Source organism: Haliotis rubra, unplaced genomic scaffold, assembly GCF_003918875.1.
Source record: "Haliotis rubra isolate DU_JTF1 unplaced genomic scaffold, ASM391887v1 Scf160, whole genome shotgun sequence".
NCBI classification, from domain to species: domain Eukaryota; kingdom Metazoa; phylum Mollusca; class Gastropoda; order Lepetellida; family Haliotidae; genus Haliotis; species Haliotis rubra.
Genome location: NW_025765559.1, coordinates 497,014 through 523,825, shown reverse-complemented (window position 1 = coordinate 523,825; position 26,812 = coordinate 497,014). Strand labels below are relative to the sequence as shown.

Here is a 26,812-nt window from a genome sequence, read left to right as displayed (position 1 = left end):
ACATTTCAATCACTTCCTCCTACATACAGCTGTGGTAGTACGAAATTATGACTGCTATATTCTTATTATTTTGGGCGTCGTGATTACCCAATTCGCTCGTTCACGTTCTCACAAGGATGACTTTTACAAGCTTTTATGTTTATGCTGTTGCAAGCGCGCATATAGATCCTTTAGGAAAGGACTGTGTTTGTTTCAGCTGAACCGCCGGGTATACGATTGAAGAAACTTACAGTTCGATTGACAATAAATTGCAAACTTTACCAAAACATTAGTCTCCAAGACATTCCAAACGTAAGGTCCAAAACACCGCGATACCGTATCAAATACATCGCCAAGAAAGGATAACAATATATGGATGAACAACGTCTTTATTACAGCGACGTCTCTGTGTAGGTTCTAACACCATTATCAAGCAAGTATAACCTGCACAAAAACGTCGCTCTCGCTGTAGTAAAGAAGGTGTTCAACCATATACTGTTATCCTTCCTTACTGCTCCAACTTCTAAATGCCTCTCAAAGTTAAATACATCATCATCGAATAACCATTTCCGATGTGTTGCATTTTAGCTACGATCAAACATAGGTTTAAACTTTCTTTACAGGCAGTTTATGTTTGTTTAAAATATCCTTCGATTTGGAACTGTTTCGTGCAGCGTTCGAAATTAACGTCGGTCCTTAGGTCCGAAGACGACTGAAAACCTCTCGGACCCACAGCTTTTGTTTTCTGCAGGTCCTTATGGCCGACAGCTTTTTCATCCCCAATAACTAAAAGTATTATTTCCATACTAAAATATAAGGCCAACACTTTCTGATCAGGACCCACAACTTTTTATGGTTCTGGGTCCTTAGGGCCTGCAGCTTTTCAGGGTTAAGGGCAACACTGGTTTCGTGGGTAGCGTGGAAGTCTTTTCCCACGTGGTCCCATGGGTTACACTGTTGACCACCTTGACCATCACTGACCTTCTTCCTGATTTCTGGGTTGTCCTGGATGTATGTGCTAAAACAAAAAATGGTTGCTTCGGAAAGTTGTCCCCAACAGAAATTGAAACAGGTTCAAAGATTCTTTTGTTGACGCTTATTGTAATTGGTATTGTATTTCGTCATCTTTCTGAAGCTTTCGCCAGAAGGAAGAAGTTATATTCTTTGTAAAAGTAAGAAAGGGTTTGGGGAAGACTCTTGGAGACGGTGTTTCCGTGATGTCGCCGCCATCTTGGATTTTTAAAATCTTAGGTTTCACGCATACCTGTTACTCTGGGAGCGTGTTCATTGTAAGTTAAGGAGGGGTGTTTTAATAAAAGAAATACGCTATTGAATCTCCCCCGACAGCGAGCCATATTGTAAACAAAAGCAGTAGCCTTAGGCGATCGCGTGACCCGGAGCAGAAGCGAAAGGGTAATGATCCCAAACATGAGTAAAATGAATATAACAAAGGGTCTTACCCGAGAGAAACAAAGGTGGCGGACCACTCGTCTATTTGAACAAGCGACCATGCTTGTCATTATGAGCACGTGCCATAGGATATACTGACTCGCGCGTGCGCATCTGAGCTCGGTCAGGTGACAGGATACTTCAAATGTAAAGCGAGATTTAAAACGGAGCGAGTGAGGCGACAATTTGGATGCAGCCAAATCAGACTCTACCTATTAAGACCATGTACCTTTGAGAGGGGGTGGGAAGGAGGGAGGAGGGGCGGGCGTTTTCACCTGCTGTTGACAGAGGGACACCCTGCCTCCTTCTACCCCCATACAACGCGAGGATGACATTTCGTTCCCCACGCAGCACTGCCCAAACCATCCTCTATTCAACCGGAAGTGAAGCACTAATGGTTATGCTATTCGACGATGCACAAACGGGTACGGGGCGAGGGTTTAGAGAAGAATGGCCATTCGTCAAGTAGATGTTTGGGCACACTTCGACTTCATCGCGAGTAGATTAAAGAAAATATGGGTCTCAATGCGTTTTTGTTCCCCTCTTGTTGAAGCCGTCTCTCGTCCTGGCTTAAGACACCTCCGGCATGCAGGCCTTACATTTCGTGTTGGCTCCGCGGCCTTACATAGCAGTTAGTGTTAATTTGATGAGGGGGTCGCGTTCTGATTGGGACGTTTCTTCCATCTGGCGACACCGTCCTCTCCTAAACAACGACAGACGGTTTTCCTAACGCCTAATTTACTTCGCCTATCGCACCCAGACGGGCCTGTCGCGAAGCTCACCTGGAGCGTGAAAAGAGAAACGAATTGGCCCAGGATATTTAGTTCCTTGTATTTTGGACATTACACGTCACGTCTCCAGTACCATGGGTGACTTGAACTGAGCTGCTGGATCAGAGGATTGGATGTTGTATATGCATGCATATGTAAATATTGTATACGTTTGCAAAATATTTTATGACCAAAATATGAATTATTTTCTTGGGTTTTTTTTCATGCTTTAAAATAGGTGAGTTGTCTTGTAATTAAAGATAATCATATTTCGACGTTACTGAACCACTGCCCCGTTCCACAAAGACTTCGTAGCGCAAAGACAATCGTAATCTCCGTACGATAACATCGCAGTCGTTGCGCTACGGCCGTTTTGTGGAACGAAGTGCCTCTTAATTAAGTCATGTTTGGCGACTTACTAATAAGGGGAAACTAACCAGTGGATGATGTCATGAATACTCCTGGCCGTAGGGGTAAAATGACCCACAATAGTTCAGGTTTCAGTTTGTAATGGACGGTACGTGTGAAAGTCCGCTCCCTCAGGAAGTCTCTGCTCCAAGGCATGGTGTCCATTTCAAGTGGGAGGTCTAGACGTGACAATGATTGTCATGTCTGGGGATGAGACATTGCCTCCAGGTAACTTGGGCGATCTTTACCGCTGGATTGATCATGTTAAGAGTCTGACTAGCAGACAAACAAAGACTTGAATCTTTGGCTGCAATTCTCCATGGCCTAGCCGCACTTCATGACAGCCATAGGATACTGGGGGTCTGTTCTGACCTGGTGTGCTCTCCGATGCCTAAACTTATGAACCCATGAAGATTCGGGTTAGAATTGGTCTTCACCAACCCATGTTTGTCGTAAGAGGCGACTAACGGGATCGGGTGGTCAGTCTCGCTGACTTTGCTGACACATGTCATCGCATCCTTATTGCGTAGATCGATACTCATGTTGTTGATCACTGGATTGTCTGGTCCAGATTCGATTATTTACAGATCGCCGCCATATAGGTGGAATATTGCTGAGTGCAGCGTTAAACAACAAACAAACAATGTAACAATTGAAGGAGTGTGGTTTGGTGGATGGAGTGAATGCGGGGGTTCGGTGGTTCGAGCCTTTGGCTGCGTCATACCGGCGCATATTGGTACCCTGAGTTAAGTTGAAAAAGCAAGGATATGAATATTTTACTTTTGCATGGCATCTCAGTGGGCTAGCACCATAAAGCCTGCCAAATTCCGAACAATGAGTGAGTAAGTGTAGTTTTACGCCGCACTCAGCAATATTCCAGCTATATGGCGGCGGTCTGTAAATAATCGAGTCTGGACCAGACAATCCAGTGATCAACAGCATGAGCATCGATCTGCGCAATTGGGAACCGATGGCATGTGTCAACCAAGCCAGCAAGTCTGACCACCCGATCCCGTTCCAGAAGCTCGCACGCACACGCACCAGTCCTTGTTTACAAATCCATAACTGGGGCCAAGCATGTGATATTTTAATTGGCATTATCGTTTGAAGTGAGACGTGGAGACGAACAAATTCTTTGAGAATCACAACACATTATTTTCTCATCCAGCTTGTCCACTTGGCTAAATTTTAGTTGTCAACTTGATGACACAAATCTGATTCCACTTTCTCCCTGGAGACATGTAACGAGTCTGGCGATACAATATTTTACGGGGCATCTACCCCTAGCGGTATTGTTTTTCCTGATGACGTGATTTTGAACGTCATAATGTCATGACGCTATATTTTAAAATGCTGAGTTCAGCTTAATTACGTCATAGTTGTGAGACTGGTGATCGTGTATCATGTATCGTAAAATATTACGTGTTATTGGTGACATTCTGACGATATCGGGGTGGAGGTGGGGGTGGGGATTAGAGGGCGGAGGATATATTGCTCTCTTGCAAGCGTTTAACAATTCTTATCGAGTTCATTTCAGATGGTCCATGAAGTCTGAAGACGGTGTATTCTTCTATATTCCTCGGAAGGTGAGCTTTCAATTACTGTATTATAATGAAGGCAACTTCGCATAATACTCGGGTCATAGGTGGAAGTGGGTGAGTGAGTGGAAGTGGTTTCATATGTGATGACGACAGTCTGAGATCACTATTTGTCTTCACTCGTTGCCATGGCAACGGTTATTAATCAAGTATCTGATATTTGGCGAAGTTTTTTTCTTAACGTTATGAATACACACACACACACACACACACACACACACATATATATATATATATATATATATATATATATATATATATATATATCAACATATATTTCAACAGACCAAGATCTGCATCTATATATTTATATGAAAAACTGGATTTGTGGACGTGTTTTACATTGCGTGATTGAAATAATACTACATTGAATATTTACGAAGCCTGGATTACCAAAGCGAATCCTGTATTCGAAAACACGTTTGTATGATTTATTGAAATCAACAAGAATGTGTGATGTGAATTCCAGGTGTCATACCAACGGTTCGATTGTCAATTTCATCACATCATCAGCTGTTGACGTGACTGACATGTAGTGAAACATACAAGACAAGAGTTTATTATACTTGTTTGTATACCTGAATAAGGATATTTCGGTCCGCTCTGAACCTGAAACGGTAACAAAAGGACATCATTTATATCAATCAGTCAAACGTTCACAGATTTATACAGGATTTTGACATAAATACACATGTGTATATTTCACAGAAGGCAACGGTTTCGGTTGAAATGTGTACACAATACCACTGCAATAACCTTGCCAGGCATCAGTGTTCTTTAAACAATCACTCCTTTGTATATTTGAATACGTTTTAAAAACAACAATATTTCAAACAATATAGGAACCTTTTAAGGACGTATGCCGTTGTCATTACAACATCGGTTCAAACACAACTACAGCATTCCATAAACCTTTCAATAAAAAGCACTTCAGTCCCCCTGTTCTGTGCTATTAATTTGTACCTTCGTGCTTTGTCAAACTTTTAGAATGAACATTTAAACCACATCGTTATATACATACAATTCCATACATCATTGTAATACCGACTATAGAAAGTGAAATATACATTTGCCTGTTCGCAAAAGAATAAATTTCGGGGCCATTTTATATTCAGCTATCACGTTACCATGTATCGCGCAGCTGAAGTTAAACAGTTTTACAGAAATGAGTTGTGTTGCTTTCTGTTTTCAAAATGGTATATCGATGTAACTATTCTGGATTTCTATTGGGCAGGTGATTCAATTCACAGTAATTGAATTATTTCATTACTTACGGTGATACTATAAGCCATTATGCAAATGTTTTTCATTGTTACAGTGTTTCTTTTATGCATGAAACATGTAATACATTGGATAAATACACAAAACATGAGAAATGTTTTCCTATAGATATATTGATAGAACATGTCGGCAATGTACTCAAGCAGAGATCATATCAACAATGAAATATGAACTTACTCTAAACCGAAATACCATCTGAACAAACAAACAAGACAAAATCTTCGTGAACATCGTAATTATTAAAACTTGACAAGACCGCATCAAACCAAATGCGTGCTACTCATGTTAATAGGGTCTGCATGACATTCCTGTATTTTATGCCAAGTTGTTGTGAGTTTAAATCAGTCCGATGCACATTTTCTGGCTTCTGTGTCCTGTTGGTACACTTTATTATTTAAAAGTTGTAATCTTACAGTGTTTATGAGTAGCGTGTCATTCTGTATGATTGTTCAAATGCGTTAAAATAGTAAAATATTAATATAGTTTATTTTAAAATTTGTTAATATATCCTTTATTTTGTCGGATATTAGATGTTTCATTTACAAATATAGCGGATGTTTTCATCACCGTGAAAATGGTGATACGATTTGAGGATAAACTAGTTCCGCCCGGGTTTGAGACCACACAAGGAGAGAACGTTGCATGTGTTGGATAAAAACTTGAAACTGCACTTTTGTCAATCTATTTCTTTTGTTGACTATTATAATAAGTAAACTATGTGTTAGACTTAATAATGAAACTCAGCGCTGGTGCCTGGACCTGAACACGATAACGTGAGCATCTTATTTCAGTTCAAGCTCAAAATGAATATTTAGCTAATTACCCGCAAATGGTTTTGTCCCCTCACCTTTGAGGGTTTCCTGTTGTATGTACACACACGAAGCGTATTTATCTGTAATGAAAAGATCTCTCTAAATGACATTATGAATAACACTACCTAAAAATATGCCATTTCATATTTCTGTTGCATGAGACTCTTCTTGCAAGTTCGAAGGTTCTAAATATATTCTTAGTCATGAAATTGTCTATGAACTCTCCAGTGGGTATTAGACTTTTAAGAAAGAATAAAGTATTTTTTTACAAAGTTCAGTTATGTGACCATAGAGACATGTTTTGAAAGTTTTGGTAAAAACATCAAACAATTCTTTACTTTTGAATTTTTTTACTTCGCTGTAAAGGAGCCTTCTTGTCGAGACAGGCTTACGCAATGAGCTGGATAACACGGCATGTTTATGGCCATTTCGGCGCTTTATAAACGATCTGTTGAAGCAAACACCATTGGCTGGTTTTGTGTCTCTGAATACCCCTAACTTTGATTGAACTCAGTGCCTGAAGACATTGGACATTTCCTTCGGGATCCAACGAAATATATGAAAATCTTAATGAATCTTCGACAAATATGCGCGCATTAACCAGATACGCTTTTGTACAACGGGCACAAACGCCGTAAAGATCACACAGCAAAGAGGAACGGCTCACTTGAAATGTATATCGCCATGGTAACATCCACGGAAACAGACACTAAGTGTTGTTACAAGACCAGACCTGTTTCTTTGAAGTATTTAAACAAAGCAAGTAAATATACACCACCAATGTTCCAAGTCCGGAGGAAAACAGTTTATGCAAATTTGAACTAATCGTGTTGGTTCGATCCACCAATGAGCACCCTCTGGAAGGTTTATGTGCCAAATGACACGAACTCTCTCACGCGCGTGCGCAATGGGAGCACATTCAGCGAGGAATGGTTGACGTTTGGTATGAAATCAAATATGGTCGAAACACGAGGCGCTTTTATGAGACAAACAAAGCCTGTTTGTTGTTTCCGTTGATGAAACTAGCATCACTGCATTCAAGTATTATAGCAAAAGGAGACATATAAAAAATGAAAAATAGACTACCTAATTGAACAGCCACTCAGAACGTAAAAAATACACCTATGAGTTTTTTCGAAAAATCATGTTGGTCAATAGAAAACTTTTGAAAAAATATCACAGTTATTCATAGTGATCTGAGCACAATAGCTACACTTTCCGCTCTACGACCGATTCCATTAAGCTGCACAGCGAAGTCCAGTGTGGCTAACAAACAGACGAATTTCATCCATTATTTAAAATCGATATTTTACAGATCACTAATTCTGGCAAATAGTAAAGAAGGACAAAGGATTTTAATTTACCTATTTAGGAGAATATATATATTGGGGCGGTATTTTTCGCCACGGTTGGATGACAATGTATTTAATAGGCATGGGAAATTGCTACTGCGGCATTTAACTTGGGTAATGTTTGAAGAAGTCCTGGCTCAATATGTTGTGATATTAGTGAACAATTAAAACGATCTGTCCACATGCACTCATCCAACACAACAGGCCAGTGAACTGCTATGTATCAGATGTCGATTTCAATTTTGTAAATGACTGGCATGTGTTGCACATTAACGACCCTAAATTGTGATAATATCATCAGTCGTGAACACATTGCAATTAATTAATGGTAAGCATGCTCGCATGTGTTCCCCAAATCCTATCTGTTAGGATAATCATCAATAGAAGTGATACATATACAAAGTATGACGATGTAGTTGTACTGAAATTTGATAAATTCATATTTTCGCATTACGTAATCTGATCGATCGACCATAAATGCATTGTAAGTATCACTATTAATATGATTATAATCGAATACCGCTTCATTTCGCTTAATATGTATTAAACAAGTACGTTTCTAACATGATTAGAACAGAATACACCATCTCAAAACAAACCATTGACATCCTTTTGGTAAGAGCATCCCATAATGCAAATACAATTATCCTCATACTGAAATATATACTTTCATGTATTGCACAGTACATTAAAAAATATAAGTGGGTGTATATTCGTGTGTTTTTTTCACCTAACGGCGTTAAAAGTTAAAACCCCGATCATCAGGTAACTTACCTTTACTATTTACAGGTGAAACAATTTCGTGCTAAAAGTATATCTAGATTTTGCATGAAACATTGGTTATTAAGTAAACAACAACAGACACGTACTTCACTACGCTTCGCAATAGTCAGCGACAGTACTTGGTACCAAGATGTACCATGGTAAAAGATGTACAGTGTGGGTCCACCTTATTCGAAGCTGAAGACATTTTGTGATGAGAAGTTTTGGAAGTTGTTTAAAACAACGCTGAATTAGTTTTCGTTTAATTTCAAATTTAAATAACAACTCTAAAATTCAAATGACAAAGGCTGACATGTTTATATGACAAAATATATTCTTGTAGTTTTCGTTTCACTGACCCTAATTAAATTATAATTCTCAAGGAAAGGAAAACCGTAATTTACACCACAATAGAGAAGGTTTTGACGTCGTCGTATTGGAGGCCATCGTTAACACTCAGGGTTATGAAACAAAATATTTTAACAGATTTGGTTATGAAGTTTCAAAGTTCATTTATCTTTAATTGAAGTTGAATTGAAGTTGAAATTTCTGTAATTGAAGTTGAATACTGTCTGCAGGTATTTTTCTGATAGATGTTGGGTGTTCATAGTTATTCCATGGTATGTTATAAGTTATTCTGGTATTGTTTCGAGGTATTGTTGCATCGAGGAAAAAAATAATTTGGGCAACATAAAACGATGTAAATGTACACCTCACTTAAGTAAGAACATCCCAGCATTCGGGAACAATTTCAGGAATGTGGATTTCGTATAGAATTAGTTAAACATTTATACAGACGCGTATGTCATTTGTAATGTACGTCTTGTCTTCCAAAAACCAGATAAATATTGAATCAGAAACATTAGAGCCCCTTCTTGATAGCGCCTTAAATAAAATCATTTTGACACTCGATGGCAGAAATGTTAGAAATGTAGTATCGGCTTTGTTGCAGCATGGCAACTGGCGCATAAACGAATATACTCTAACAGTATCTGTTTCCAAATTCGCTACATCAGCACTTTTGTGGAGACATATACGAAGGAATGCTTCAAGTAAATGTTCGTGGTATGCAAAGAATTCATAATTATTGTCTGAATACAATGAAATAGGATATCCAATCGCTTCTTGTTAATTACTCTCGACTTGTCTTTCACAAGCAGATTGTTTTGAGTGATCTGTCGAAACAGTCGTTTTGTATTTCTCTTGCGTATACAAGGCATATAATAGAGCACGTTCAATCGTTTTAAACGGCAAGTGCAATTAAGGCGGTGGATATGGCGTTTAAAATTATTCATGAATCCTTTCAAACATTAAGATTGTTTAAATTACCCTCTCGCGTTGTTTGATTAAAGTTTTATTATCTATGGAATCTTGGTTTCACTTGGAATTATAGTGGTATTAAATATTGAAAATGGGCTTTAAATGCATTTACTAGTATTTAGTGAATATTTTGAAGGATAATGTGTGACATCAACGATAAAAGTATATTGAGTAGGTTAAACTACAAACGAAAAAAAATGATTTAATACAAATTATCTGAAACAAAAACACTAATTTTCGTTTCATACCGATTGTAACAAAACTTTATCCTCTTTTAAATTTGAATAATTAACTCGTTATAATAAATTTAGAACAATGATAAATTTGTCTTTGTGAAGTTTAAATTCTTGTTGATTCGCAAATGACGGCTTGACGAATGATGTATAATAACTCCTATTAGTAGTTGTGTCTATTCTTGTTCGTTTCCATTTTGATTCATATTACATGTTTTGTACTACATATTCTTGATCGTTTCAGTGTATCTAAACATTCTGAACGTTTTATCCTAAGCTGTTTAAACGTATTACAGATGGAAAGGGTATGGAATATAATCGCGTGGACTTCAGTAGATTCATATGAAACGGAGATTAAATTGACAATAAGTCTAAAATGATGAAACATTGAAATATATTTGTAAAGACTGAAAGCCACCCGGGGTGAGCTTTTGTTCGCCTAAAATATCAAAACGGAAGGCAACATTTCCATGTTTACATCCACCGATGAATACGACTATACATGACAGGATAAAGCTGTGAAATCAGAGCCAGCTATCAGTCAAAGCTGACATATTGAAATCAAAGCCATCAATCATTTTGAGACTTTGCTTGATGGTTATTGTTTTATCCCGATAAGGAAAATGGCATTGAATGTGTGTGTCTCTCTCTCTTTCTTTCTTTCTCTCTCTCTTCTCTCTCTCTTTCTTTCTCTCTCTGTGTTTCTGTCTTTCTCCTCTCTCTCTCTCTCTGTTTCTGTCTGTCTTTCTGTTTCTCTATCTGTGTGTGTGTCTGTGCTAGCAGGGGCGAGTTTCAAATAGTGATACAGTGACTATATCATCATGCGGAAATTTTACAATTTAATATTTTTGGAACTGACGAAGAGGAAGAATAGATCGTTTTGTGTCTCTATCAATGGATATTTCAAAATTACAGTAATGTTCTCTTTCCCACACATGCATGTCTAATGGACCCCTGACATATGACCAATTCCGTTAATATGGTTAATACGAGTGCATGAAGCCCATTTTTCGAACTTACAGATAAAATCTAATGATTAGCAAACCGGAGAACAAAGGTGAATTCAAAACCACGTGTTCAAACCATTAATATCTTCATTTACATCAGCTTCAAAATTCTTCATGAAAACATCTCAACACGGTCATTTCGACACGTTTTAGCATTATCTATACATTTAGTGTTTCTTTTACTCAAAACATGTATTTTTAAATTGATTTTTTTCCATTTATCTTATCTTTGTGTGGGATTGGATTAACATTGTCGTATTACTATAAGACCCTTATCATCCCAGTGTGGTATGAATATTCTGCTTGCTTCATGTTGTCCGTGAAATATGAGGAATATTGCCCCAAACCATCCTTATAACTACATTAAAGATTTGTTTTCATGAGCTAACATGGCTTACTGAATCACATTGAGGTGTATGACATATAGACTGATAACGGAACTTTGAGTGTTCTCGCTGTTTTTTTAAAATCGAAAATACTTACAACACAATATTTGTTACATTTATAAAATAAATGTTTAGAATGTACTAAATACTGTGATATGTATTCTTTAGAATTTATTTTATTAAAATCAACATGCCTTGTTTAAATGTAAAATAATTGAATTTGAGTCAATACAATCCCCTAATAGCATGCCCGATGCACAATAGAAACATACTCATTTAGGTTATGTTGTTTTCAACAATATGAAATTGATCCCGTTCAATAGATTGCTTCCATTATTTATCGTAAGGATTTAGTGTCACATACAATCAAGTAAATGAGTGGTTGTTTATATCGAATATTAAATGAGTTATTATGTAATAAAATAACGCAGCTCTCAATGTCTTACCAAACAAAAATATTGTCGTTACAACAAAAACTTTACACTAAATATGTAAATAAATATCTCAATAATTTCGAACATTTTCCTTTAATCCATATTTTGATATAATAAATCTATTTTTTTAGGAAACGGGTCATGAATATGTACTCACAGTAGTGGTAGAGTTACCTTGGCGCCAAATGCCGGCTTCACGTCGTTCAATCTTGATCAAAATCTAGTCAGTTTCATTCAAAGAGTCACTAAGCTATGCGTGTTTCACTGTAAGAGTGACACATGCCATGTCAATATCCAAAACATCTACATAAAACCCGTGAGCATCTGTGTCATCAATTCCACACATGCTTTGTCAATAGCAGAGTACTGTGTATTATCTATAGCATTCAGAGCAAGGCTGACACACCGAACTTCTGGGTACAGTGGACCGGAGTACCAAACTACCCCTTCAAAGTGAAACCATGGATGAATGAAAAATACTACACCCATTTAAGTACTCAATTTCACCTGTCGGCGATGTCGATTCCATTTGAAAAAATCATTCATTCGAATCAGCGTTCTTTCGTTTCAGTTAAAGAAACTAAATTTAATGAAGTCTGGTTTTAATTGGACATGAAAAGCTTGAATTTAGTGCAAACTTTAATGGATTTGTTTGGTGAATATCTGTATTATGAAATCGGAGGAGCACAAATGCTATATGATGTATTTTCCTCTTGAACGATTGCGTCTGTTGTAACAAGGTCCTTTCTTAGTTTCTTATCCATTCATGATAACCAGTTGCAAAGATTATTTCGTGTGCGACTCATAACAGGTTGATAATATAACATATTTTCAGTGCAAAGCATCGTGGTTTATTTTTGGGTTTAAACACAGTTGACGTATTTGGATGAAGTGTACCAGAGTAAAACAACATACCAGGCGTATAGTGTCATAATGGTATGAAAATTTAAAATGTCATTTTATTTACACAGGAATAATCGATTGCCAATAAACTCATAGCGATTTAATGTGTTCAAACAGCATTCATCAAGAGCTACTGAAACAAAAGGACACAGCATGTTTTTATATTTCATCGCAATAGATCCAGTCATGAAGAACTTATTTCAAAGCCCCATATATATATTAGGTTCACAATTATCGTAATTAGACAAAACGCATTCACAAAAAGAATGTCACCGACCATCCATGGAAGAATAAAACCGCTGACTTTTTTTACAATCGTTTGGGGAATCACCTATAAAGAATGATAGTTTTCACAATTTCGTCGGTAAGACACAGAAGAGCTACGGGCGTTTAGAGAGAGCACAGTAGTCATATTTTCCAGCAAAGGTTGCACGATGTATACGTGCAGGGAACCATGCCGGGGACATAGCCGTTGGCTATGTGACTTGCTCCCTTCCTCTACAGACCTCTTATTTTATATCTCAGGCCCGACCTTTGACAAAAGGGCAGTTTTAATTGACAGAACTTGCGCGGAGTTCAGCGAGACGCGCGTAGATAACTTCCGTTGCTTTCCATATTGCGGATTACATTTTGCTTACATTTTCAAAAGAACTTTAATGTAAAATTTAAATGTAAAATTAAAAAAATTATATGTGATGCTAACAGCATTATGGATGCTGCTTCCTTTGTTGGATGCACAAATATTCATATTAAAAAACGAAAAGAAAAATAGTTTTTTAAAACGCTTAAAAAATATTAAAAGGTTAAATTGATTTAAGTTAAAATATATACGATTGAGCGTGTACAACTCTTTACAAATGCTTTTTCGTTAACATATATATAAAATAAAAAGCTTATTAATGTAAATGAAACAGATTCACTTACGAACTCCTATAAGCATGAACAGTTTAAGCTTTCTGTGTGAGGCATTTTAAAAAAATGGAAGTAACTATGTTTTATCCAAATCCCATATGGTATCCTTTAAGGTTCTCAAATTAATGTATCGGTTCTGTTTTATCTTATATTTAAATTAGATCAAGCAAACATTCGTTATCATAAAGGGTGAAAATAGCCACATGAAACGGAGAAAAGTTAATATTGAATGTTTCAAGTTACAAAAGAAAGATAGATTTTCCGGCGTCAACAACTCGAGACAGCTATCACCATTCGTAGTGAAGGCGTCGCCGTGTTATATGGATATAATAAACAGTGTCATTAGAGCTTGTATAGGCCAAATAAAAACTATAAATTAAACACTGTCGCGACATACAAAACAAATAAACGCTCATGGCATCGATAAGGGAGAGAACTCAAAGTCTTTGTTATTTGAGTGATAAGTATTGAATTATCTTCTATGAGCGTCCTGTTGATAAAGATTTAATAACGTCTCGTTCATACATTTCACCGAGTCCAAGTCAAGATGAAACTACGTGAAAAGTCGATTAATTCACACCAGTACTGGAGGGGAGTGAACAAGCCACTCGCATATATTGTCTGTAGGGGTTTAAGACGCACGCACACGCGCACGCACGCACACACACAAACACACACACACACGCACATGCTATTTGTATTTTTCTCTCTAAAAACATGCAACCTAACGCAGTTGTATGCTTCTATTACACGTGACCTTTTAATCAAATGTCTATTTAACAAATTTCTGAGAAAAGTATGTGTTTGAATTCTTTTTCGACAATGCATATGACTCAAGTTTGTTTGTTCTTTCAATTTTGACATGAACAGAATTTTGTTTGTTAATGGAACTATTCTGCTGTACACATTGTACGATTAATGCATTTGCAGTTTGCAGTTTCTGTACATGTTTCATGGTCAGCTATATCAAGTTTTTTATCGAACGCTAATTCTAAACGTTTTATACATATAACATATTTCTTAGAACAATGGAGATATAAAAGATAAAAGCACGAAAATCTTGGTAACACGGTTGCGAAATGTAAACTGAAATAAATTCACTTATCAGTAAAATATCATCGCCCGTAATCCTAAATTGGTCGAATGAAAATTGAACAGAGTAAAATAGTTTCTATGTTAATGATTGAAAAAGGAGAGGCAGTGACACGCTCCCACTGTATAAAATATAACACCGGACTACTTAAATACGGAAAGTCACCTCAGTTTCTATGACGGGGAAATAAGTGGTATAGGAAGACATAAGGAGCTACAAGCACGATAGTATCAGAAAAAGCGGTGCCTGAAATCTGTAACAAAGCCAGTCCTCGACCCCTGCTCCCCAGGCGCCGTTCGAACCTCTAACAAAGACAACAGGGTCCTGTTTACGCCGCTACCCCCCACACCCCCTCGCCGCACCCCCGACCGTCGTCGCCCAAAGCCATAAATCTACGATTTGTATAAATTACATCTACATTTCCGCAAATCCAGTTAGGCTGCGAGGATTAAAAGATTTATTCAGCGAAGACGGGATTCATTTCAATAAGACTGTTAAATTGCTAGACGGATTAGACAGCAAACGGTATAGTCGGCGTTGTCTAGCTCTGTCGTTGCCTGGATTTTCAAGTAGATTTTAATCCACTGTCCGCGGTATAATATACATTTGGCTCTATGAACAAACTGAGGATATTTATGTGTCGCCTGTGTGTAATTTGCAATGGGGAAATGTATTTATGTACATTTCAAAATGTGTCAAGATAGCGGTATGTTTGGTGGCAGTGATAACGCTGTACATAGCATAATGACAAGTTAAGTGTTGCGTCCTCGTATGATTTATTTCATAATTGTCACAAAGGTATGCTACACGTACCAAAGCGTTTCGCTCTTCAGAAATTAATCGATTAAATTTATGATAAGTATCAAACGAACACCTTCAGCTGCTTTTGACAATAAATAAATAAATGGCCAGACGGTAGAATCATAAGAAAGACATTTATTGAAGATGTCTTGATATCGCGTACACTGTAAGTGCTATGTATCATATGATCAAAAACAATATTTTACATATCCCGTGAAAGCGTTTGAGTGTGTGTGAAGATAAAAGGAAATATAATAATAATCATTTAAAATACTTATACTCACAAATGTCAATTTAAAAAAAATAAAAATAACGAAGGTGAAAAATTAAGTTACAAATAGGCATGGGAATTGTACCAAAATTAAGCGATTTCAGGTACTAAATAAGAGGCAGGACAGGACGACGCATACCAGGTTCCTGTGGAATACAGACTTTTAAGATAATACAACGAGGACATCATATACATCCCTTGTAATTAAAATACCTATTTTTCTAAGATTGGTGACATATATTCTTCAGGATTACGACACTGGGGCCTTAAAACAACTCCGCTTACGATAACGTTCCATTTTATCTTACTCGGCATCTTATTTCTTCTTCCAAATCGAGGCCGTTTAGGGTCGTGGAATTTTTCATTTGAAAGGTACAGTATTCCGGGTACTCAAAGACAGGGACCCCCACCCCAGATCTCATGGGTGTTCAATTATTCAAACACTACACGACTATCTTTCAAATAGGAATTTTAAAAACAATAGGTCAACCTTGTAACCGTTATTGATTAATTCTGTCACATAATGGGCTATCTTTTTTACAAACGTGTGTTAATTGCGTCAGGGTATAAAATATGTATGTGCCTAGATACGTATGTACCCTCGATTTCAGCCAAAGGAAATGCATGGAATAGTTTACCAGACACACTGCTGCAAAGCACGCACATTCTCATGTGATTCTTCTAACAAAGGTTGGAACAGTTTCTTTTAAATGGCATCAAAGCACATATTTGAAAAAATGTTTCAAGACTGAGTGCAAAGCTATTTTATTTCAAAAAGAACAAATCTGACATTTTAGTTTCGCGGGATATCTTTTTCTATTTCTACTGAAGCACCATAATAAATAGATAAAAGATCTTAAACCACAAATTACACCAAATAATTAAAGTTCATTAGTGTTGAAGAATAGTAATTAATAATAACAACATCAGCATTAACGATTGAAACAACAACATCAAATGACACCGCAACAGGTATGAAATACACAATGCTATTTTAGAAAGTAGGCAATTGTAACATATGTTATATTACTCAGAAAGTGTAACCCCAAATGAGAGAATGTGTTATATTACTTAAAAAGTGTAATCCCAAATATAATATATGTTACCACAACAGGTATCATATACACAGGATTAAAAATGAATTGTTTTTGTCGCTTTATCCGCTGAAACTACATTTTATTAAAAAAGGTACACCTCTTCCTCTGGCAAGAGAGTTGAGGCTTCAGTTTCAGTCTTGTCAATAATCGTACTTTCTGTCCAATTTTCGTTTCCTACACGGCTTGCGAGAACCAAATATTTTCTTTGGAACCACAAGACTAAACTTTGCCAGTGACGTCGAGTGGAAGTGAATTTTGAGATTATGCTAGACGTCAAGCCCGAAAATTCTCATAGCTACAAATTCTGGCTCGAAGCCAAAGGTGCCAAACAGTGGGTTTAAAGAGCCATACTGTTTGAAATTCGGACGAACCTAACTCTTCGTTATCCATACGAGCATCATGCACACCTTTCTTCTAAGCCTACCACCCGGATTAGTGATGGTTGCTCCCCAAGCCCCAAAACCACAAATTAATCTCTTTTTTCGTTTCCGTCAATCCCGCCTGTGTGACTTTTGGAAAAACAAGATGGCGGGTGTGTTGGTTCGAGGTCGCCAGAGACGAAAGGAAGGGCAGAAACTCTAGGACAACAAGAGTAAAGAATCACGTTTGTTGCCAGTGTTGACAGAAGCTAATCCTAACATATTTCAGCCTTGAAGTTGTCCAGATTCAACCAACCAGTGTCACCTGTTTTCTATTCCCGCCTCTTGGTCTGGTAGGCGGCACCATTTGGGTGGATTTCCCCGTCGTCATTATGTATTGATGCCACGGAGTGCGAGGGTCTCTGTACTTCGACCAAACAACCGTCGGTGCAATTCGGCCATTTCCGTCACATATAGCTCCACCCGCCGAAGTTTGGTCAGCAGACGACAGCCGAAGGAGCAGACGACAGGCAGGGCGAGCAGACGACATGACGGCCAGAAGTTTCAACTTGGAAGTTTTTATTTAACCTCTGGTCTGAGCACTTGCAAGATCTTATTTGAGGGTCTAGACGCCATAACTCTTTACCGGTCATAACTCACGACGATATATGATGTCCTTTAATGACGTCACACCAGGCCTTATATGGAGCCTTTCAGACTCATACACTTTATGACCCAAATTTTCTTTTTACCCTTTTGATATGTTCATTTCCATTTTGTAGGTTCATTATAATATTACGGGAAAACCTTCAAATAACATATCTGACTCAATGAAACAAATCCAAGGTAAACTATTCGGTTCTAGTTGATGTATGGTTCGTGAGATCATGCGCTTGCAAGGTGTTCATTTGTAACAGTGCACGAAATGAGTACACAAACACTGATTATTGTTTATTGTAAGGATCCACATTTCACTTGTATAATATCCAACAGATGTTTATGTTTCCATACGTACTCTTTATCAACAGTTCCAAATACCTCCAAATACAAACTCTCCTGCTTGGGCGAGCCAGTGTCATTTATCCTCACAATCAACAGTATTTCAGTTATCTCATTGGGATGTTGAAGGAACGTTGTGCAAGTCGTCAGTTTGGCATTTGACGACGACACTCGACTCGACGAGTTCGGGCATGGTGCGGACAACCCCACAATATAATCTGAGCTGACTGGGTTTCGAACCAGCAATCACTGGTTTCTGGAACACACAACCATGCTCAACGGACCTACTCACATATTATTACACATAATATAAAAACATTACGTCGGAATGGCATGATTCAGTTGTGTTGTTCTGGACGTTTTCTGAGAGGGTTGCATTTTCAGCATTGTATAATACCTAGAAAATAATCAAAACTGGAACGTCGTTAACTCAGACCTGTTTTAATTGAGAAACCCGCCTTCCTGTGATATTACTGGGGTCAGTGTCTCTTCGAATGAACTCATCTCCTAGGACTAGCTAATATGGACATTCGTTAATCTAGGAAACTGCTAATCTGGAAACTTCTTAATCTTCGCCATTTCACTAGGAACTCTATCATCCTGATTAAGTGGGTTTCACTACATGAATTCGGTAGGATATTATATATTTTCGAAAGCTGACTATAAACGCATTCGCATTCCACAATTTTCATTCGCTGACTGACCTAAGAACAGACCAAGCAGTCTAAAACTACCCATTGGGAGGCACTACGCCAAGGAAGTGTAATTGTTCCTGGAGCCGAAACAAATTTGAAGTAGCATGTCAGTGACGAGTGCATGTTGTTTTAAAAATGCCAATGAAATATCCAAAGCAAACTTACTTCTTTTCAACAGTTTTCACTAACCTGACTGATTTAGAACCAGGTCCAAGACCTATGTTTGCCCGCTGGGACATTGTATATCTTACCGTCCGTCGGAGCCACCCAACTCATGTTCACGCCAATACCGGTCAATTGCTAGATACACATCGACACGACAAGAATGTATTGCAACGTGTCGACGCCCATAGCAAAGACTCGGCAACTTTCCGGACAGGAAAACATACGTATACAACATCCAATCATGCAACAGCGTCTAGACGGTGTAAATCATCGTCCTCAAGAACTTCTGACACACAAATATTCCCCTACAAATACATAAGTGTTCAGGGTGGTGTCAAGGCGAGCCTCTTTGCCCCTGTCTGTAGGGGTCTTCAGTCGGTTGACAAAACGATCATAAAACCGCTAACCGCCAGTAACCGTTAACCGCCCAGAAGGACCACCAGATAAACAACATGTGGGGAGATATACCCCAATGTATGCTCTAAGAAATAAAATGCCGGACACAGAGAGCATACACCCATTTTGATGTTGGTAAAGTTGACAAATGTAAGAAATGGTTATTCGATGGTGATATGTATACAGTATCATGGGTTTTTTGTTTTGGAGCTTGTACCATGTATGTGTGTGTGCGCGTGCGTGTGTGTATACGAGAGAGAGAGAGAGAGAGAGAGAGAGTGTCTCTCTCTCTGCGTCTGTGTGTAACTGTATGTGTGTATTTGTGTTTTCCTTCTATGTTTTAAGACTATTCTTTCCCTCAATCATTGTTCCTGGAAAGGGGAATCAAACAAGTTGGCCACAAGCACATACTTATTTTAACATTCTGTATGTCCGGTTTACGATTGTTTTGTAAATCTTAACAACATACTATTTTCACCACCTTTGGGAATACTTTTTTCAAACAGTCCCAGAGAACTGAGCAGCCCCCCTCCCAGAACAGCAAATGGTCGTCCCCAAAGCCGTGGTTACAGGTGACGCGTTTCAAGTGTTTCCCCACCCGACAAATTATTTAGCGAGAAGCCAACACATTATACCCAGGGTTAACGTCCCCAGAGAGCCCTTGACAGGTAACATGAAACTTTTAACCAAATGTTGACAAACAAGTTGCCTTTGCTGCTGACAAACATCTGATGAAACCCGTCTTCTCCAGTATCAGAGTTACATAATCTACTCCATGGGGAGAGATACGTGTCCGGATTAACGCAGCCTAGCTTAGTTCATAGTTCAGTGATTATTATATTATAGTTCAGAGTTTCGCGCGATCGGTCCCAACCTAACGGGATTATACAATCTTTTTTTCGCGGTTTCGGTTCTCTATAATATGAGACTTTCGCGGTATCGGGTCGACACCAGATATACTATCGAATAGGCTTGTCCTGTACTGATATATCAAAAGATATGTATGTTGTATATGTAAAGGAATGACCGTTTTGTAATAACACCTAGAGATGGCAGGTTAACCGAGAACAACTCCTATAGTTTTCGTGGCTACTCTACGTCATTGGTCCTTGTGGAAATGATAATTGAAAGGATTATTGATTGAAATCTGACCACGCTTTCGTTACGGCAATACGTAAACTTGGCGTAAAACATGACATGTTACGAAAACTGTAAGTATATTCTTCAGATCACTATACAATTGATGTCTCTGATATACTGACTGACTGGCTGACTGAGTTTGTGTTTACGGCGCTTGTAACCATGCAACGGTGGATGAACGCCGCACGCTGGGACCTGAACCCGGTCTAAGTTTAAGGAACGCATAAACCACTGGGCTACCATGTTGCTCTCTCATCTCTGGACTCGAAAAACAAATATGGAAAATATATTCTTCATCTAGTTCATAGTCTTCTTTAATACATATCCGTTCTGCAGAAACACAGGCCATACATGTGTATTGTTATTGTGATTTATCGTTGAGTTCTTGTGATATGTTTCAGTTCTTGATTCACCGTCGAGAGTGAGCGAGTGTAGTTTTACGCCGTTTTTAGCAGTACTCCAGCAATATCACGGCGGAGGACACCAGAAATTGTCTTCACCCATATGGGAAAACGAACCCGGGTTTTCGAGCGAACTCTTTACCCACAAGGCTACCCGACCGCCCTCACCATCGAGAAGCTGTCTTCAGGGCCAATGAACGACCAGTGATACAATCAAGCGCAGGAACTGCAGTCTCTGTCTACGTAAACAAAAGGCTTCGATCCGTGTTCCAAACAATGTGAAGCACGTTCCATCTTGTCCACTTCGATGTTCGATTGGTCAGCGATTAAGTTGTGGACGAATGTGGACACTGGAGCCTTTGAAGCGACTGTCCTTGAAATCATTGTGAAAGTTGGCAAGAGAATGAATAAAGAACCCCACGATCATGACGACTTGGCGATTGAAACAATACGGTTGACAAACGCTCGCGTGATCTGGTCTGTTGACCATTGGCCAAACTGCTGTCCTCGCACGTGCATTCCGTATAAGTTGCCCGTATGTACACGTCCGTCGAGTCGTGATCATTTTAAGTGTTGAGAGAGACAGTCTTAAGTTTGCTTGCTAACATTGATTCTCCGAAGCCATGGCCTTCATTAATACATTAACAGTCATCCGCCATTGTTTTATCACCATTGACTTTGGCATCGGGTTCTTTGTTGTTTAAACTTCTGAGGGACCGTTCCGCAAGGAGGAAAAGCAGTCTTAAGGCCCCAATTTGGTCGACAAAGTCCAATGGCATCAGAGGCAATCTTGTGAGATTTGATGTAATGAGTGTTGGATCTTACGCAGATTTTTCATGTTTGGAAATTGATTAATGTCAGATTCAAATTTCGACTTTCTAGGAAACGAAATACGTTGTTTAAACCTTTTATTTGTTGTAGCGAAGTTAATAGAATTAATGAAAGATGTACAAATTCCCTTTAAAATATGACCTCAAGAAGACATACAATCGGCTTCCATAAACACTAGTTTCAAGCTTTTATGCATCTTTGCCCTGAGGAGTAGCAACATTGTTTTAATTCCCAGGTTTCTGGATAAATATTGTCCTGGTATAAGTTATCTTCATCTTTCCGAACTCTCAGAAAGAAATATGACGGAATAATACAACCTACAGACCAAAACAGCGCACCTGACTACGAACAATTCGCTCATGTGAAGAGATTCATAAACCCCAATGATTAGAGTCGAAATAACACCATTAGTCAAACCGGACCCTCCATACAAACCTGTACATAAATCATACCCTTTGCTATCTCGATTTAAGGAGTAACAGTGAGCCAATATCAGCTTCATAATAAACTAGTCTCAAAGATTTATACTACATGCTGATTTGACTTCTTGACAGCCCGACTCGCCAAGCAAGCTATGCTATCCATTATTCGATGTGATTCTCGTTAAATCACGTGTGTACTCAAAATCTCGACCTTATCAAGATCCCGTCTAAACTTTAATCCCCCTCGTCGCCAGTTCTACCCTGAGGAGACGCACAACCGCTAAATATTTTGGCTGTCGATTTAACTGTTCCAAGGCTTCAGAAACAATCCTTCTTCTCTACTATGAGACTGTTTAAAATTTCTCGCGACACCGCAGTAGTTGTTTTGTTAGGGCAGACGCCTTTTGCTGCGGAACTGGCCTTCCCAACTTCCGGTCATATCAAAGATCATCTAAAAGTTGGATCGGCAGCCTGATGGGGACGGGGCTTGACCTTTTAAAGGGAAAGTGTCGACCTACAGGAGACACAAGAGCCAACACTTCGACTGCGTTGTTCGTTCCCGATGCCGTCTGGTTGATAAAGTGTGTAATAAACTGCATGGGGCTTTAGATAAACTGTTATAATAGCACTGTAGATAAAATGAAATTATCGCTATTTTTCAATGGCTAATTCCCCAAGACAACTTTAGAAAATAAACGAGTAATGTCAAAGAAAGGTAAGACATATATCATGTACATTACATACAACACTATGGTACATATTTATTGCAAAAGAATTAAAAGCGAGTGTATTGACATTATAAAGTAAAGATTCGTTGTGGTGTTCGTGTAGATACTGAAATTTGTTTCTAAATGGAATACATGTAGTTTCCGTTGCACATAGGGTTATTTTGTGGACGGTAATGAGCATTATTTTGCATGGTCTCTTAGTAATCATTTTACCAAATAAATAGTAATATTAAGAATATACAAACACTGGGTAGTAACCACAAAAGATAGGTATTTGTCTGTTTTACTGAATCAGCACTATCTCATAACGGTTGTCAGATTCTGACATGTAAATTCACTGCGGAAAAATGTACGAAAGCAAATCATAAAGGCCTTCAATAAAAACAAAAAATATTTGAACACTTGCACTTGTGCTGAGAGATCGGTTTTGGGTGGGATATGTTTATTCACATTCATGTAAGAGTCTTTTTTGTCAAACACAAATAGGTAGCGAAATATAGCGTAACCACAATGAAATTTAGTAAACGGCACCGGTGAATAGCAACGCGTTTTTTAGCTATGTGGTGGTTTCTTCAAAACGCTATGTGAAGTCATATTTGCAGTCGACTAGATTTGTCGAAGTCACTGAAAGGTTGAAGACAACATATCGTATACACATTGTGAACATACTTATCAAGAACGTGACAAAAATAGAGTGTTACTGTTAGGAAAGCTTCTACTTAACTCACGTGCTTATTTAAATATGCCCAATTCTCTGTAAATAAACTGTCTCCCTCGAAAACGTCAGAGTCCAGAGATACCAGACTCGCACTGATTGAAATTCTTGGTTCGCATTAAATCATCTTACCCATGCTCGCGATATTAGTGACACTGAATGCTAACTGTTTGATCGGCATTCTAGAAGTTGGTGCGTCAGTAATGAAGCATACGACTTAAAGGATAACAACGTCCTGTTTATTACGTACGTTTCCTACTCCATTATCAAAGTAAAAGGGACTACAACAAATATACGTCTCATCACTTTGTTGTAGTCACTTGTCGTTTGATGGCGGTGTATGGATTTACACCGAAACGTCGCTCTATGCAATAAGCAAGAAGTTGATTTGTTTGAGTGGCTTTCTAGAAGTTGGGGGTAAAGAGATGACAAAACGTTATGAATTATCATATGCTTGAAAACGGTACAAGAAGCTATACCGACACGTCGCTATTGTGAATATAATGAAGTTGATCATCCACAAAGTTTTGTCAAGCAAGAAGTTGTTATCCATGTTTCATTATACTAAATACTGTTTATGTCGACGTTTACATCAAACCACTCACTCATTCAAGCACATCTAGTTGGACTTGCCTCAGCTTGTAGAATATATAATTTTGACTGTAACAAGTAGACCCATTTCAGGAGCCCAGGGAGATTCAGAACCTGGGGAGATCTACACTTGCTTCCTGTAATGTAGTCTGTCTCACAGTCCCTGAACCACATTATTTTCCCTACAGCCTAGCCTTCCCTGTAGTGCTAAAGCCCTAAACGAAGCAAGTGTAGATTTCCCCAGGTTCTGAATCTCCCTGGGCTCCTGAAATGGGTCTATTTGTTACAGTCAAAATTATATATCTGAATTTCTGGTCTCTCTAGGGCTCCTTTTCAATTTAAATGGGTTTGTTTGTTACTATCAAAATTATATATATTCAGAGACTAAGCCTTAGTCTACATGTAATGCTAAGCATTGCAGGGAAGGCAGGGCTGTAGGGAAAATAATATGGTTGAGGGACTGTGAGCGGGACTACCCAGCTTGTAATATGGCCAGTGTTTTGTTGGTGGCGACACCCTCTGCATTGCTAGAGTTGTGTTAAATCAGCGTAAAGCCAAACGTATCCGGGGACGGTTTTTGAGTGACTCAGGATCACAAGGATAGACCGGTTTCCACTTAAACATTGAGTGTATTAAGCTGGGTCTCTGCTTCTCGGATCTTGTTTTCGCACGATGTGTCAAATACGGTAGCGATTTTCATTCAACTTTTCGAACGTATGGTCATAAGCCCTCGGGCAAAAGGGTTGTTCTTTTGTCTGTCCATGAGCGGAAAGTTTGTAGGACAACCCCTTCTCTTTGTGGAGGTGATTGCATTAATATCTGTCATTGTGTTCCTAAGTGGACGTCCAGCTCCTGAATCATCGTTCGTTTCAGATGATGTATGTGGGAAGGATGGTTTTACAAGGACCCAATGTTGTAAGTGTCAGTGCCACTCAAGGTGAAAGTCAGAGGTCCTTGTGACGTGATGTACTGATCATGACCTGTGACCTTCCACTTACCCGCCAATGTGTTACGAATGTTTCTTTGCAATGGGATAACATGAGGCGTTTTAAATTCAAAATGGGCCCATGTAGATGGGTAATTAATACTACGTATAGTGACTTATAGCTCATTAAGACATATTGCATTACTTTGTGATAATGATAGGTCATAAACGCATGCTCATGATAAACTAGAAATGGTACAAAGGAATCTGCAGAGATATCCTCTGGGTGTACAAGTGGTTTTTCGCTTTTATTGCTTTTAACTGATACAACACATATCTCGGTAAAATTCCCGTTCAGATGTCGGTGGTCGGTAGAGATGTGATGTCGGCTTGAAAAGGTGGTAATTTAGATAGGGTAAATTTTGTTCATTTCTTGATTTTAGTATTATCCATTTGTTCCAGAGGAGGGGGCGGTGGGGTAGCCTAGTGGTTAAAGCGTTCGCTGGTATGCCGAAGACCTGGTTCGATTTCTACATGGGCACAAAGTGTGAAGCCCATTTCTGGTTTCCCCAGCTGTGATATTGCTGGAATATTGCTAAAAGCGGCGTAAAACTAAACTCATTCACTCTTCCAGAGGGACGAGGCTCCATGACCGCCCACGTTTCAATATAAATTTCTGACCATGAATAAAATGTCTGGGATTTTATCGACATGCATATATTGTGCCAGGAAATTCTTGATAAACTTAAATATACTTTTAGACTGTTGGAACAAATACATATCTGCTACGAAATATGATGTTTATATATTTTTTTAAAGGCATGTTTACTTAACACAAATATCTTATTGCTTGATTGGAATCCACGTTTAGCTTGATAACCATGTAAGAATCTACATCGAAACGTCGCTCTATGCAATAAACAAGAAGTTGTCATCCATAAAGTTGTGTATTTCATTCACAAATATCTTGCGTTGCAGCTGACAGGGTCGTCGAGATAAAACATAACCCATACCATTTCCTGGATGTCCAACAGTTCGTACCTCACAATAGTCTTGAAGAAACAGGAAAGATTTGAATGTATTTGCTTCTGTAATGTTTATTTAGTAATCATTTTTATTTCATGGGAAGACAAAAATTAACAAGTAAACCATTTTCTTTTAATTTAATTATATTGTAATGTAATGGCAAAATCAAAAGAATTTACCAAATGAATCACATACTAGGTCCTGCACTTACCAGCAAGTATAGATGTGGATGCAAGGTAATATACAATGAATGTTAATATTATGTCAATACATTTATATTCATATTTATATGCGGGTCGACATTTAACAGAAGGTAAATGTTTTAGCGTTAAAGCTGACAGACTAGAAAATATTTATATGATATCTAATTGCTGTGCTTACTTTCATTTTTTTCAAAACGTTTTGTGTATATATATCAACAGTGAGTATTTATAAAGTAAACTTAAAGAACTCAAAGAGGCTGACTTTTCCGGTTATTTACAATTAAATATTCCAGCTTATTTTCTAACTGTTAGTGTTTGGTCATCATAAACGTGCAAACGAGCTCTCTA

The 26,812-nt window shown here is 38.3% G+C and overlaps 1 long non-coding RNA gene across 2 annotated transcripts in view; it reads right to left on the bottom strand.

Moving 5' to 3' along the window:
* Positions 1-245: 245 nt before the first annotated feature.
* LOC124271455 overlaps positions 246-26,812 on the bottom strand; it is a 55,377-nt gene continuing 28,810 nt past the window's right edge. Inside the window, exons 1-3 of one of the 2 annotated variants that reach the window (XR_006897042.1) lie at positions 11,949-12,218; positions 4,783-4,813; positions 246-997 (exon numbers count right to left, since the gene is read on the bottom strand). This is a non-coding gene — a long non-coding RNA (uncharacterized LOC124271455). Of the gene's footprint in view, positions 998-4,782; positions 4,814-11,948; positions 12,219-26,812 lie in introns of those variants that run through there. The other variant, XR_006897041.1, reaches the window with a different exon arrangement.